Raw genomic sequence first — 14,392 nt, 5'->3', positions numbered from 1 at the left:
ATGTAACAAATATGACGGAAGGTAAACTCGATGTCGTCAAGCGAGAAATGGACAGATTGAACATTGATATCTTGGGTATCAGCGAGCTCAAGTGGACCGGAATGGGAGAATTTAACTCCGGCGACCATTATGTCTTTTATTGTGGGCACGAATCCAAGAGAAGAAATGGGGTCGCTCTCATAGTAAACAGAAGAATGGGCAAAGCAGTGCTAGGGTACAACCCCAAAAACGACCGAATGATTTCACTTTGGATCCAAGGTCACCCTTTCAACATAACAGTTATCCAAGTCTATGCACCGACCACTACTGCTGAAGAAGCTGATGTTGAGAGATTTTATGCGAACTACAATGTCTTTTAGACCGCACCCCATCATCAAACGTCATTTTTCTCATAGGAGACTGGAATGCTAAGGTCGGGAGTGAAGAAATATCCGGAATTATAGGCAAGTTCGGTCTTGGAGAGCCAAATGAAGCTGGGCAGAGGCTAGTAGAGTTTTGTCAAGAAAACAACCTGACCATAGCGAATACTCATTTTCAACAGCACAAGAGGCGCCTGTACACATGGATTTCACCGGACGGTCTGTACAGGAATCACATCGATTTTATTCTTTGCCGGCAGAGATGGATAAGCGCTATACAAGCCGTAAAAACAAGGCCTGGAGCTGATTGTGGCACCGATCATCAGTTTCTTGTTGCCAAAATTAAGCTTCGATTGAGGAAAACGCGGAAAACTAGAAGGCCTTTCAGGTATGATCTGGATCAAATTCCATTAGAATATGCTGTGGAGGTGAGGAATCGATTTCAAGAATTAGATCTAGAAGACAGAAAGCCCGAAGGGATGTGGACTGGTGTTCGTGATATAATACAAGAAGTTGCTACTAAGGTAGTTCCAAAGCAAAAGAAATGCAAGAAAGCAAACTGGTTATCTGAAGAGGCTTTGCAAATAGCTGAGGAAAGGACGATGGTAAAAGTTATGGGGAAAGAGAAAGATACAAGGTTCTCAATGCTGATTTTCAGAAAATAGCAAGGAGAGATAAGATTGCTTTCCTGAACATACAGGGCCAAGCAGTTGAGGACAACAGCCAATTAAGGAACACAAGAGCTCTGTATAAGACAATCAAAGATATCAAAGGAAGCTTCTGTGCTAAGCTGGGCGTGATATAGGACAAACGAGGCAAGGACCTAACTGAAGCCTCAGAGATAAAGAAGAGGTGGCAGGAATACACAGAACTGTTCAAGAAGGACCCGAATGTGCAAACCCAACATAAGACGGTTGTGATTACTGATCTCGAGCCGGAAATCCTGAAGAGTGAAGTTGAATGGGTCTTAGCCAGCCTTGCTAAGAACAAAGCTAGCGGAACTGATGGCATTCCAGCTGAGTTGCTTCAAAACCTCAACCATGACGCTTTTAACATTCTGCTTACGTTATGTCAGAAGATTTGGACAACCCTGCTGTGGCCACAGGATTGGAGGAGGTCAGTTTACATCCTCATTCCAAAGAAAGGCAGAGCCAAAGATTGTTCCAACTACCGCACGATCGCGCTTATTTCCCATGCTAGCAAGGTGATGTTGAAAATCCTCCAAGGTAGGCTGCAGCATTATGTGGATCGGGAGCTTCCGGACGTGCAAGCTGGGTTTGGCAAGGGCAGAGGAACTAGAGACCAAATTGCCAACCTTCGCTGGATCATGGAAAAAGCAAGAGTTCCAGAAACCCATCTACTTCTGATTTATTGATTATGCGAAAGCATTTGACTGCGTAGATCACAGCAAATTGTGGCAAGCTCTCCAAGAGATGGGAGTTCCAATTCACCTCATCTGTCTCCTCAGGAACCTGTATGAAGGACAAGAGGTCACAGTCAGAACTGGGCATGGTCTTACTGATTGGTTTCCGATTGAGAAAGGAGTGAGGCAAGGCTGCATACTGTCGCCCTGCCTATTTAACCTATATGCCGAGTGCATCATGAGGAAGGCCGGTCTGGACGAGTCTTCAGCTGGAGTGAAGATTGCTGGAAAACGTATCAACAACCTTAGATATGCGGATGATACCAATATAATGGCAGAAAGCGAAGTGGAACTCAAGAGACTTGTGATGCGCGTACAAGAAGATAGTGAGAAGTTTGGACTTAAACTGAACATTAAAAAGACAAAGATCATGGCGTCTTGCCCTATCAAGTCCTGGAGCATCAATTGACAAGAAGTGGAAGCTGTGACAGATTTTCTCTTCTTAGGCTCCAAGATTACCTCGGAAGGAGACTGCAGCCATGAAATTAGGAGGCGCCTGCTTCTGGAAAAAAGAGCAATGGTTAGCCTTGACCGCCTAGTAAAGAGCAGAGACATTAGTCTGCAACCAAGATCCGTATAACTCGTGCTATGGTCTTTCCTGTTGTGATGTATGGATGCGAGAGTTGGACTGTGAAAAAGGCTGACCGCCGAAGAATTGACGCGTTTGAATTGTGGTGCTGGCGAAGACTCTTGAGAGTTCCTTGGACTGCCAGAAGATCAAATCAGTCGATATTGTCGACCATAAGCCTTGACTGCTCATTGTAGGGTCAAATTCTAAAGTTAAAGCTCAGCTACTTTGGTCATCTAATGAGAAGAGAGGAGTCTCTGGAGAAAGATTTGATGTTGGAAAAGGTTGAGGGTCGCCGGAGAAGGGATAGGCAGCGAACGCGATGGTTAGATGGCATCGTCGAGGCATTGCAGATGAAGTTATGCGATGTTAGGAAGATAGTGAGCGACCGGAAAGCGTGGCGTGACATGGTCCATAGGGTCACGAAGAGTCGGACACGACTGAACGACTGAACTGATATATATATATATATATATATATATATATATATATATATATATATATATATATATATATATATATATATATATATATATATACACACTGTGCTACTTGCTCTGACTTTGCCATCGGACAACCCAACTGAGCTGTGAAATTGGGCGTATGCAGCATTTCCAGAATTTATGTGGCAAGTGCGTCCAAACGCGTGAAACGTACGCCTAATTTTTTAACCACAAGAAGTACCTGTGTTCCTATCTTTGTGCTTGGAGAGCCAAGTCTGAGTAGCGCGTGTCATTGCGAACCACTTTTGCGCATCGATTGTGGCATCGTACGCCATGGCGCAGTTCGCTGGCACCGAATGATCAACCAAGTCAGGGCCTATTTCTCTTGAGGCTCATCATCAGCAAATATGTGGTCCATGTATTTATGGAGCTCTTTGTCAGCGATGAGGTTGCGTAAGCCGTCTTCCGCAGGGCAAGAGGAGATTACGCACTGGATCTCAAATACATCGTTTGCAATGAGCTTTGACACGCAAGATATGTACCGTTTGTCGATGATTTTCTTTTTGCTCCCCGGATGAATCCGAGTGCTTGGATTTGGGTCCGCTCTAATCCGACGTTATACTGAGTATAGAAGTATTACACGGGGGCTATCTATATCGCCATTAAAAAAAGCTAAATCCTATTTTAGCCTTGCGAGATCTTGAGAGCAATTTGCCAAAACCTGGCGATCTTAGAACGTCCGCGCTGAAGTATCTTTATCACCACTCAGAGACTAAGCGAAAACAAGGTGGGGCCTCGTGAAGAAAATATTTTATCCCCGCTCAGAGGCTTAACGAGAAGAAGAAAAGATGGCATCTCGTGAAGGTCTCAATGTCATTCTCCGGCAGGCGGCGAACTCTGTTTTTGCAGCCTGGACATAGAGCTTCCGTTCTAAAGCGCACTCTTATCTGACCACGTGAAAGGAGCCAGCACACGGAAAAATGAATAAAAGCGCCCAGATAAAGATTCGCATTCAAGAGCAGGAAAATAGTTATCATTCGAGGCAGCTCAATTTTCTTACGATTTTGTTTAAACCGTGTAATAGCAGTACTGAATTTATGCATGTGAAAAGACCCTGATTTTTTGGCCATGATCAAATGATTGGCTGGTAATCGGTACATTTCTTGAATGGAAAGCGTTCGGATGGATGTAATCATGTGCGCAATGGTTGCTAAGATGCAATGTAAAGGGTGCTTCAATATGACCGACATGCTTCTGGTTATATACGGTACACTAAAGTAGATAAACATTGTGTGTAGTATAGCAGGCGTAGTTTTTGCGGATGCTTAGCTTAAAGAATTTACTGCTACTACTAACGCTCCGAGATGTGTTCATTTCCAAGCCTAGTTTACATCATATACTTATTGCAGGGATGGCAGATAATGGGATTGAGAAAATTTGTCTTTGACGATGGTTATTACATCTCGTACGTTACGGCATCCCCTGTGAGGGGATCTAAGTGGTTCTGCGAATATGTTCTTCGTACGCTAACACTGCGTAAGTGTAATTTATGATTCTTTTTTTTTAAGGATTGCTGAGACTTTCGAAGCGGAGGCAGAGTGCGTAAGAAAAGGTTAGTGTGCAATAAAGTAGGTTTCGATCTGCCCGTGGTTAGTATAGTGATCTTCGGTTTTGATTATCAGAGCTCGTGACTACATTATCAGTCAGCTGATGTGATCTTTTATCGATCTTATTAAACTTTGATAGAAATATCTAATGCCTGGCCGTAGTGTGCGCTGGTTTTGACATGCTTTACACAGCTATTATATACATGCGCGTAGAGTTGGTGATCAGTCGGCTTTCTGTGTACGGTGAAACTATCGTCAGAGTGAAGTGTGTGACACGGAGAAAATTTCTTGTACATTTAGGGTACGAATGTCAAAATTCGTATCGGTACTTATAGTCTTAATATTAGTTGTTACATTACGTATGTTTATGTTCTTCACTGCAGTACCACACATAAAAAAGGTTTAGAGTAGGAACATTAAACTTCAGAAGAGCTTGATGTGGATTGTAAGTTTTACCAGAAGGAATGGCGTATGTGTATGCCAAAAGTTTGTCCAAATAAGTTTAGCACGGTGTTCATTTCTGCAGTGCAACGATATAATCAGGCTTTAATTATGTACTCGTCATTGCTACGTCAAATTAGTGTCAATGTAAAGAAATTAAAAACTTTAACGGAAATACCAGCAAATATCTTCATAAAGGACCAACTGAGGAACAACGGAAAAGGTGGCATATATATTTTGAAGGCATTGCTGTTTTACACTTTCTCAAAGTGGATATCTGGGCAAAAATTCTTCAGAACAGCAGAACTGAAGTTGTGCAAATAGGTCTTAGTACGATAAATTAAGCTAGGTCTGTAATACTAGTTGAAGTTCTTGCATGCCCCATTTCCTGTCATTTGTCAAGCACCCGCACCTCCTTTTCCTTTCTCTGTCCTTTTTCTAAGCCCTCTGAAGGACAAGAATAATTGTTGCGATGCCAATTCACTATCTCATTTCAGCTCAAACTTCATAGTCGGTACAATCATGAGTGCTCACTCACGTTCCCTCACAAAAATTAGTTCACCTATAAGAACTCAGTCTGGCTCAGACTCAGAACATACGGACTCACGCTCATGAGCTGAAACTCGCGCAGGCTGGCGACTCATTCGGGCTCACTAAGACTTATGAACTTAAATTTGTGAAGGCTGGAGACTCACTCGTGCTCATTGACTCATTTCAACTCACGTCTGATATAAATTTGACGTGACTCATCTGAAATGACACATGAAGTGAGTGACTCAACTGAGTCACTTCAGTTGTAAATCAGCGCCTGTGCTGTTGATTTTATTTACATTAACTATTGGACTTAAAGCTGTTTGAAGTTATTTTATACCCTGATTCTTTTTTATTTTTAAACACTACGCACCTCCTTCTCAATAATCAGGTATTTTGCTTAGCCTCTGAAGGAAAGCGATTATCCACACAGAATCTGAAGGAGCCAAAGCTGTAGCGCACAAAGGCTTCATGCACCTCAAGTATCGTGGTCTACAAATTGAGCACTGAAGACTGCTCGTCCTTTGACGTCAATTTTTAGGTAACCGAATGCAAAATTTCTAGTGCATTATAGTCTAAGCCTAGTTTGGTATCATGCTGCATCGACAAACTGTGTTGAAAATCTGGTTGGCATGCACGCCCTCATTTCAATGCACCAGCCTTCATTAATTAATTGATACCTTGCAGGGCCGTTTGTTTATTCGTCTGCTGAAAAAAAATCATGTTTTTTTGTTACTGACTCCATACGATGGGAGTACATGCTTGACGCTTCCCTTTGAGCAATTTACAAGTTCACAATGCGCTCCTGAATAACAAGGTGACATGTTCGGCAAAGGTTCGTTGTCATGCTGCTCTGATGACACCGCATGCCTCGACACTATTGATAAAATAGACCAAGTCCATTTCGAAAGCGCCCCTCCAGGCGGTGCTGGGACAACTTTCATTTATTCCACTTTCACTGCCGGACGTTTTCTATGGCCGCAGGATGGTCCTTGTCGGAATATTGGCCATACCTACACTGATAGCTTCTATATATCTATACTGCGGCCCTATGTATCAGTCGACGGCGTCTTAATGCTCATGGAATCTTCGTCAACAACAGTGCCATAACATTCGAACAATACACCGGATCCCAATCATTAACACTGGCGTTTTCATTTGTATCTCAGTTTCAAGGATTACACAGACAGCGGATAAGGAAAATAAAATTAAGAAAGAACTGCGACAAGTAAGGTTTGTGCGACAGTAAATCGTTGCCATTTGCCTTACAGAACATAACCACAAAGACAGACAACCAGTGATGTCCATGCACTTCCTTTCGGAGTTTTGTATTGTCTTTCCGAAGAAGAAAAACTTTTTACCCGATCTTGAAAATTCCATATCCTTTTACCGAAGTATTTGCCTCCAAAAATGGCGATATTAATAATAATGTCTGGTCACTTAGCCGACTCATTTTACACATACTTGTTACTGCTCGGTGGCTGTACTTGCTTGTGTCACAAGAAGCCAGACCATCCAACTCCTCGAAACACGCTTTGCGTTTGGGATGGTGATGCTCCGAAGTCAAACTATCAGTAACGACTTCAGTAGGCTCTTGGTGTGTCGTCTCCTGGCATTCGGCAGCAGTAGCAGTCCTATCAGAGACGCTTGGAGCATGTTGATCAGCAGCAACACAGACATCGGACGGTGTAGACCGTACACGCGGAGCTGCTTTGCAGGGTCCACGCTGAGTAGCATCAACGTCGCTTCCTTAGGGACAGGGCATGATTCAATTAACGTAGGTTGTTCACAAATGGAGGCGGATGAGATCGGCGTTCTTTGCTCTGGATCTGGACAGCCAAAGAGAGTGAAGCGTTGCTTCTCACCACGAAATCAATGCGATGCACGCCATTGCTTCCTCAGAACGGACTCGACATTGAGCACTCATTACAGCTCCATGGAAGCTGCATTCAATAAATACTTTTTTATCGTTGGTAGCCTCATTTTACGCTCTTCTGTTAGTAACCTTGTTTTTGTTTAGACGCACCGCTTTGATTTTCCCGACCGGATATCGCTTTCTCCTTTGGCTATTACCTCGTGAGTGACAAAACGACTGGCAAAAGTTTAAAGTTCCCGAAAAATGAAGTTCTCAGCTTGGCTGCGTTTTCTCGAAACGGGGGAAGTGGAGATAAACTACTAGCCCAGAGCACTTGGGCAGGCTCGCGGAACAGATTTTCATGCATTGCAAACGAAAAACATTATTAGCCCCTGAACCCACCTCACATGATTAAATTCGACAGTGCTAATAATACCTTCACTAATGTTATTACACCAAAATAAACACCGAATTCTCTTTTAAAACATCGATGTGTGCAGCGAGACAAAAGTGTTTTGCTTTGCGAATCGTGCGCCACGCACCTAAACATCAGCATTTTTACAAGACCTCTCACGCAGAAAACTCCGGAACACCACGATCTCTTGATGAAACATGTCACACACATTTTATTTTTTCTGCACTTTCCGCTAGGATTTTACCGTCCTTGATTTCAAAGCTTTCACATAACTTGGGACATAACCCACGGCTTATTAGGCTTGTTTGAGATAGTTTGCCGTGCTTCGCAAAAGCCTTAGTGGTGCCATTGAAAATTAGGAGCAAATCTGCAAGGGCGTTCTTGAAGTAGCTGTTTCAGAGCATTATCATGGCCAAGGTTGTGTAAGACTTTGGAAGCTGCTCACAACCAGTGGCGTCGCAAGGGGGATGGAGGGGGGGGGGTGCGGTCCGCACCGGGTGCAGCACTCAGGGGTGTGCAGCTGGGCAGTGAAAGGGAAGAAGGGACTGGGAGCGAAATGACTGAAGGCGCGCATTGATGCCGCTGAGAGACTGACTGACAAGTGTGATCTTCCCGTACAACGAAATATTCTGCTGCGAGGACTGCTTGAAAACACACGCCTTAGTTAATGCTAGATAATCCACGCCATTTTAAGGTTGGACCGGGCCTGTGTACGGGCGTGTACCCTGTAAATGCCAGCATTAACCCGACACCCGTTGGCGGCCGCGCCGCCACATCGCCTTTTTTGTATGTGCAGTTCACTCTCCTTCCCAAGTGAGGACCGCTGACAGTATTTCTACGACAGTGTTTTTTGTTCATTTATCTCCTGTGTTTCTCACTCCTCGACCCAGTCACGCTTACACTTCACACTTTCAAAACGCCGGAAGGCCCGGGATGCTTGCTGCTCAGTGGAATGGCGTCTGATGACTATAGAGGAGGTACAAAGGAAATTGCGATCCGGTGCTTAAAACGCGAGGACAGCAGTGGAGGGGAGGGGGGTGCCGCGCCTTCGCACCGGGTGCGGCTGACCCTAAAGACGCCACTGCTCAAAACCACATCTGCCCCTGCCACCCGTCCTAAAAGCTCCCTCGACGGGCATGACGGCAGATACCTGCTTTCTGAGTGCATAAAGGAGGGCTTTGACAGAGACACGCACCTGGGAAAGAGGTTAGACCTAGGTAGCTCTAGGTAGCAATGACAATACATAACTTGGGCAGAACAGTTTAAAAAAGAGAAGGTTGCAGTATGAACAAGACAGTGAATCATTTATTGGGTGCAGCGGTTTCAAATATTCAGTTCTCATATAAATTTGTGTTTCTCTTCCTGTGTTCATTCTAGTTTGATCCCGCGTGCATTACTTATTTCGTGGCCTCCGTGCATGCAGAGAATTACGCTGCATTGTGCGTTACATTTCCGCAGACGGGTGCTCGTAGGTAGCGCTGAAGGTTTTTCGGTGTGTTCATTAACTCCATAACATCCTGTACTTGAGTAGAGGGTTGGGTGCAGAGGTGTAGAGCATTTAAAAGGTTTGGAACAGCAGCAGCTGGCACTGACGCTCCGCACGTTACAATGGTGGCCACGTCACCTAGGTATTGAGTGGAAGCTCTCCCTTCTTGTTCTTCATTTAGATGGCTGGCAGTCTTCAGATGCACCCTGATGGGCTGTAAAGGCCAACTTCAGCGGGCTGGCCTAATGTCCGCTTCATCGGCAGCTCAGGCCCAGAACGTATCTCGACCAGTTGTTCGTTTTGCTTCGGAAGCAAAAACGAGTTTAGAATGGCAGCTGGCGCCAGTGTATGAACCTCAGCAAGTTTCCGGCTTCTGCAAAGCCTACTATTTACCCCTATGGTGCCTAATGGGCGCGCGCCCTTTGCTCATTCTGTTCTGCACGTTTCACGTAGACACTAACGATACCAAGACCAAGTGTGAGGAATCGGTGCAAGCGTGAGAGCGCTCCACTTCGCTCGAAACTGGCAATTCGTTTACCCGCAAATATCTGTTTAGCGTGTTGGCTACGCGGGGCATAAGGACGCACCAGCTGTCAACCAGGCGCTCGCCAGGCACGAGTTTTCTGCAAAGCGGGGCCGTTATTAGCGGGAATAAGAATAGGTTACCCTGTCAGTTTGTGGAATGGGCAATAGCGGGGTGCGAGCTCGCATCCCCAGAATGAACGTCATGCCCTTCGCCCCTTCAGCGCAGCATTCTGCGCATGCGCCCTCGAGCCCCCTTATTCCCCAAACCGCAGGGTTGTCCAAGTCTAAAGATTACAGTGGTGCATCTAATTCTTCCTACATATTGATATTCACAAGCATTCCAAGTTGCGTTCTAGATCCGTTAAGGTTTCTGTGTTCGTTACTCAGTACCGTTAGTTATTTACTTCCGCGCAGCACAGCACATGGTATAACTATAGTGCCTAGAATAGTATAACAGTTAATGCAGCCACCCCCCCCCCCCCCCCGCCGCCAGGCGGAATTGGCCGACTGATGACCAACGGCCGGCCATCGACTGCTGGTCGGCAGCCGACCTGGTCGGCCAAATATCTCTGATTTGGCTGCACCAGCTGCACTAGTTCAAGTAGTGCAGCACCGCCGTCCTCGTTTTGCCGGTGCCGCGCGCGCCGTCTGCACTTCTCTCCTCGTTTTGTCAAAATGGTTGGTTGGTTGGTTCATAGGAAGGGAAAGGCGAAGTATCTGTCACACTTGCTCTGTGGACACCTGAACCGCGCCGTAAGGGAAGGGATGAAGGTGGGAGTGAAAGTGGATGGAGAGAAAGGGGGGCCGTAGTGGAGGGCTACGGAGTAATTTCGACCACCTGGGGATCTTTAACGTGCGCTGACATCGCACAGCACACGGACGCCACTTCGTTTCGCCTCCATCGAAACGCAGCCGCCGAGGCCGGCATTCGATCCCGGGAACTCCGGCACAGTAGTCGGGCGTCTTACCACTGCACCACCCAGGCGGGGCTTTTGTCAAAATGCAGGGCTAGTTCTGCACGAGTTCTCGCCCATCCTACACTCGCTCCAGAGGAGGCGCAGAAACAAGTGCAGCATATCGTACGCGCCACTCGGCCAAGAGTGGATGACGCTGCGCATCGTTACCTTCTTCAGAACACGGACAGTTCGCTGCTAAAGGATCCGCGAATGGTTGAGAATAGAGGGTAGTTTGGCTGCGTGCTGGTGATTAGCATTTTGTTGACGGAGGAGCGGTATTATATGTATAGTTGTGGCCACATATGTAGTGGTACGTGACCGCGATACGGCACCTTCGCGCGCGTATTCCTATGTAGTATTTTTTTTTATCGTGTTATGACCTAAGAAAACGCGGATAGCTGCGAACAGAAATCAGTAGCGATCCATCGAGTTTCTTTCGTGCCAAGTGTGTGTGCCACACGATAGCGTACGCAGCGACTCTGCGACATCAAACTTGTCGCCCACGGAGCACACAGGCGTCTTAGAGCGCGCAATGAAATACGTGCGCGTCTATTCAGCACCTAGCGCTTTTGGACAGACGTCCGCGGAAACCATAAAGCATCTCGTTAGGCAGTCTTATTTAATACTTGTGGCAACTGCTTACAACGTTCATTCTCTCGTGCCAGGCGCATGGCATCTTCCCAGACCGGCCGATATAACGATCGTGCAGTCGCGCATTCGTTGGTCAGTTGGTCGCAGTCAACGTCACTGTTAGTCGTCGTTACTTTCCGATCCAGTTCAATAGGTCTACGGCAGCTGCCTTCGAAATTCGACGTGATCATGTTACAGCACGCGATACATGAAATTTATACTGCGCGCATGCGTCTGCTAGGTTGCTGAGTCCTACACTTGCGCACTCGTTTTGGCAGCTGCCGCCGCACGCTAGTGTCGGAACTGGCACTGCACGCTCACGTGACCGCCTGGCACCATTGCCGCACTTTTTAGATCTAGTACAGCCAGCGCAAGCCAAATCGAAGAGAATACAAGGGTGCTCGGCCAAACGACGGCCCATGGTTTGCCACGTAAAAGGTTGTACGGAAGTCGACCATCGACCAAGGCGCAAGCTCGCGCATCCGACTAAACGACGACCAAATCAGCCACGGTGCTCGTCCATTGGGTGGCCCATGGTCGGCCATGTACTAGGCTGACCGTAGTTGGCCAGCGCTCATGGCCCGAGCTCGTATGCTCGACTTAACGACGACCTTTTTGGCTATGGTTGCTCGGGCATTTGGCAGCCCACAGGCGGAAGAGAGGATAACCGATGGTCGCTTAGGGTAACAGGCTGGATTCCAAGGGAAGGAAAGCGTGGCAGGGGGCGGCAGAAAGTTAGGTGGGCAGATGAGGTTAAGTTCGCAGGGGTCAAGTGGATGCAGCTAGCACAGAACCGGGTTAAGGAGAAATGTAGGAGAGGCCTTCACCCTGCAGTGGGTACAGTCAGGCTGATGATGATGATGATCAGCCGGCCACGTACCAGGTTGGCAAGTAGCCGGCTAGAGTCCACGACCAAACAAGTGCCCTTACTGAATGCCAACTACAGCCATATAGAAGCGCCGGAATGCTTTACGCACTTCGTAGGCGGACTTTTCTGACCAGCTTTTAAAAAACGTTAATAAATTGAAGCGCAAAATAAGTACTCATTATTCACTGCTAAGTGTCATCCATTTAGTTGCACGCAGGTGTGCCTTAAAGGTTTACATTTTGTTGCTTGCACAAACCTGCGCCTAAAGGAATATGCAGTCTAGTCTACCAAGAGGAGTGAATAAGTTATTAGTATTTGGTCAAGTTTGTCTCTGTAATCCCAAGCATATTTTATGAAACAATAATAACTGGCAGGGAAAACGTTGAAAGATGTGGTAATGAACCGATATTCTCATATCAGTAGAATTAAGCCGCCCTAGCGGTTATTTTGTGTCTCCGAAAGAATTCTTGCCGTTATTTTCGGCATCAGCATGATTTTAAATATCTAGCGGCTTTTTTGGCGATGGTAAAGTATTCGCGGCAATTATGCAATAATGGTACAGGAAGCCATTGATTTAACAAGAGCAGATAGGTGCCTAGCACATTCTGTATGCGAACGTTCTGTAAAGCGGCCCGCAGATTAAAAACCCCATGGTTGACAGCTCTCAAAAAGCGCTCGGAAGATGATCCCATCGCCGGATTTTTTTGTAACAATAATACTGAACCAATCACAACAAACAAGCACATATGTCGCGAGCACAGAGGACCCGAGCGCCGAAGAAAATTTGAAACGCGAGCACGCACAGAAAACGGAAGGGAAGGAGGACACACAAGTCAGTGTTGAGTAAACCATTGCCGCAACGAAAGACGTGCGCGTCAAAAGAAAGCCCGGCCTGCTTGATTGCAGCTACCAAGCGTACTGTTCATGAGGACTCATCTGAAGGAACGGATTGAAATAGAAGACGTTGCTTTCAGTCCAGCCCGCGATCCAGCGGCGACGGATCGGCGCTTATTCAATGTAATTGAAAGGGACGTCTGTTTGACGAGGTAGACACACGCCAGGAACCAACATTTCCAATCGCCGAAACGAAGGAACCCGTATGTTAAAAAACATTTCAAGGTCGCCTAAGAAGCTTTTTCTTAAAACAAAACACGATAACAATTTTTCCACCTTCGCCTCGTTTTCTGTTTCAGTGTATGATATGATGTTACTGATGTACTTACCTTGTTTACGATGCCATGGTTCTTATATAATTTCTTAAAATGCCAAATATAATCTATGAGATGTTTTTTTCTTTACGATGGCTCTGAACGGAACATCTCGTTTATGGGTTTTTGCCGAAAAGAATACTTCCAAATGAAATGCTTGCATTGTTTCACCTGTTCACGTATCCGTTCAAGCCCAAGATCATCTAGAAGAGCCATAGCCCTCTCTTTTATCATGGTCGCTTTCATGGGAAACATTTTGAAATTCTTCTCAACTGCAGCCTCGGCTTTTTCTTGAAACTGACTCTCAGAACCATCGTATCTGAGAAGAGCACGTGGCAGCACCTGGTGTCCAAATATTTGCAGAAACACCTTTCCTCGTTGACTTTATCAGACCCTCTAAGGCTACCTAACTCTGAAGCCCTTGTTTTGTTCCTCAAAGAACACAACCCAAGAAAATGTGTCGGCTTCAGCATGGATGTCAAGGATTTATATTATAGCCTCCCCCATGACTGCCTCCTTAAGCGTGTACAAATGTGCATTACAGAAGACAATAATGAATGTGACTTCATTGACGCCTCAGGTGTAAGTGTTGAAAGTTTCCTTGAACTTTTGAGGTTCTACCTGGAATCCATCTTCATAGGCTGGAAGAACAAGCTATATACGCAGAAGGCTGGAGTATGCATTGGGTCGAGTGTTGCACCGGTCTTGAGTGACATCTTCTTAATGTACGGGGACAGACACCTGAAGGATAACTTGGAGGGCATACATTATTCCACCTTCAGGTATGTGGACGACTTTTTAGTATTCACAGACCGTGAAGGATTCAATCAACGAATGAAGGATATTATGGATGTTTTTACTGAGTGTGGATCCGGTCTGGAATTTACTATTGAAAAACCAGTGGACGATCGGTTACAGTACTTAGATATTTTGATTCAATTCGGTGATGATCACGTTTGTTGGGAAAAGAACCCGAGATCGATGAAGCCGTTGCTAGGCTCCAATTCGGGACATTCCAAATTAGTGAAGAATGGGATGATAAACACATGCTTATTAAATGCGTTGAAGAAATCTTGT

Source organism: Amblyomma maculatum, chromosome 2 (assembly GCF_055883805.1).
Source record: "Amblyomma maculatum isolate TAMU_Amacu chromosome 2, ASM5588380v1, whole genome shotgun sequence".
Classification (NCBI taxonomy): domain Eukaryota; kingdom Metazoa; phylum Arthropoda; class Arachnida; order Ixodida; family Ixodidae; genus Amblyomma; species Amblyomma maculatum.
This window is presented reverse-complemented; position numbering follows the sequence as displayed.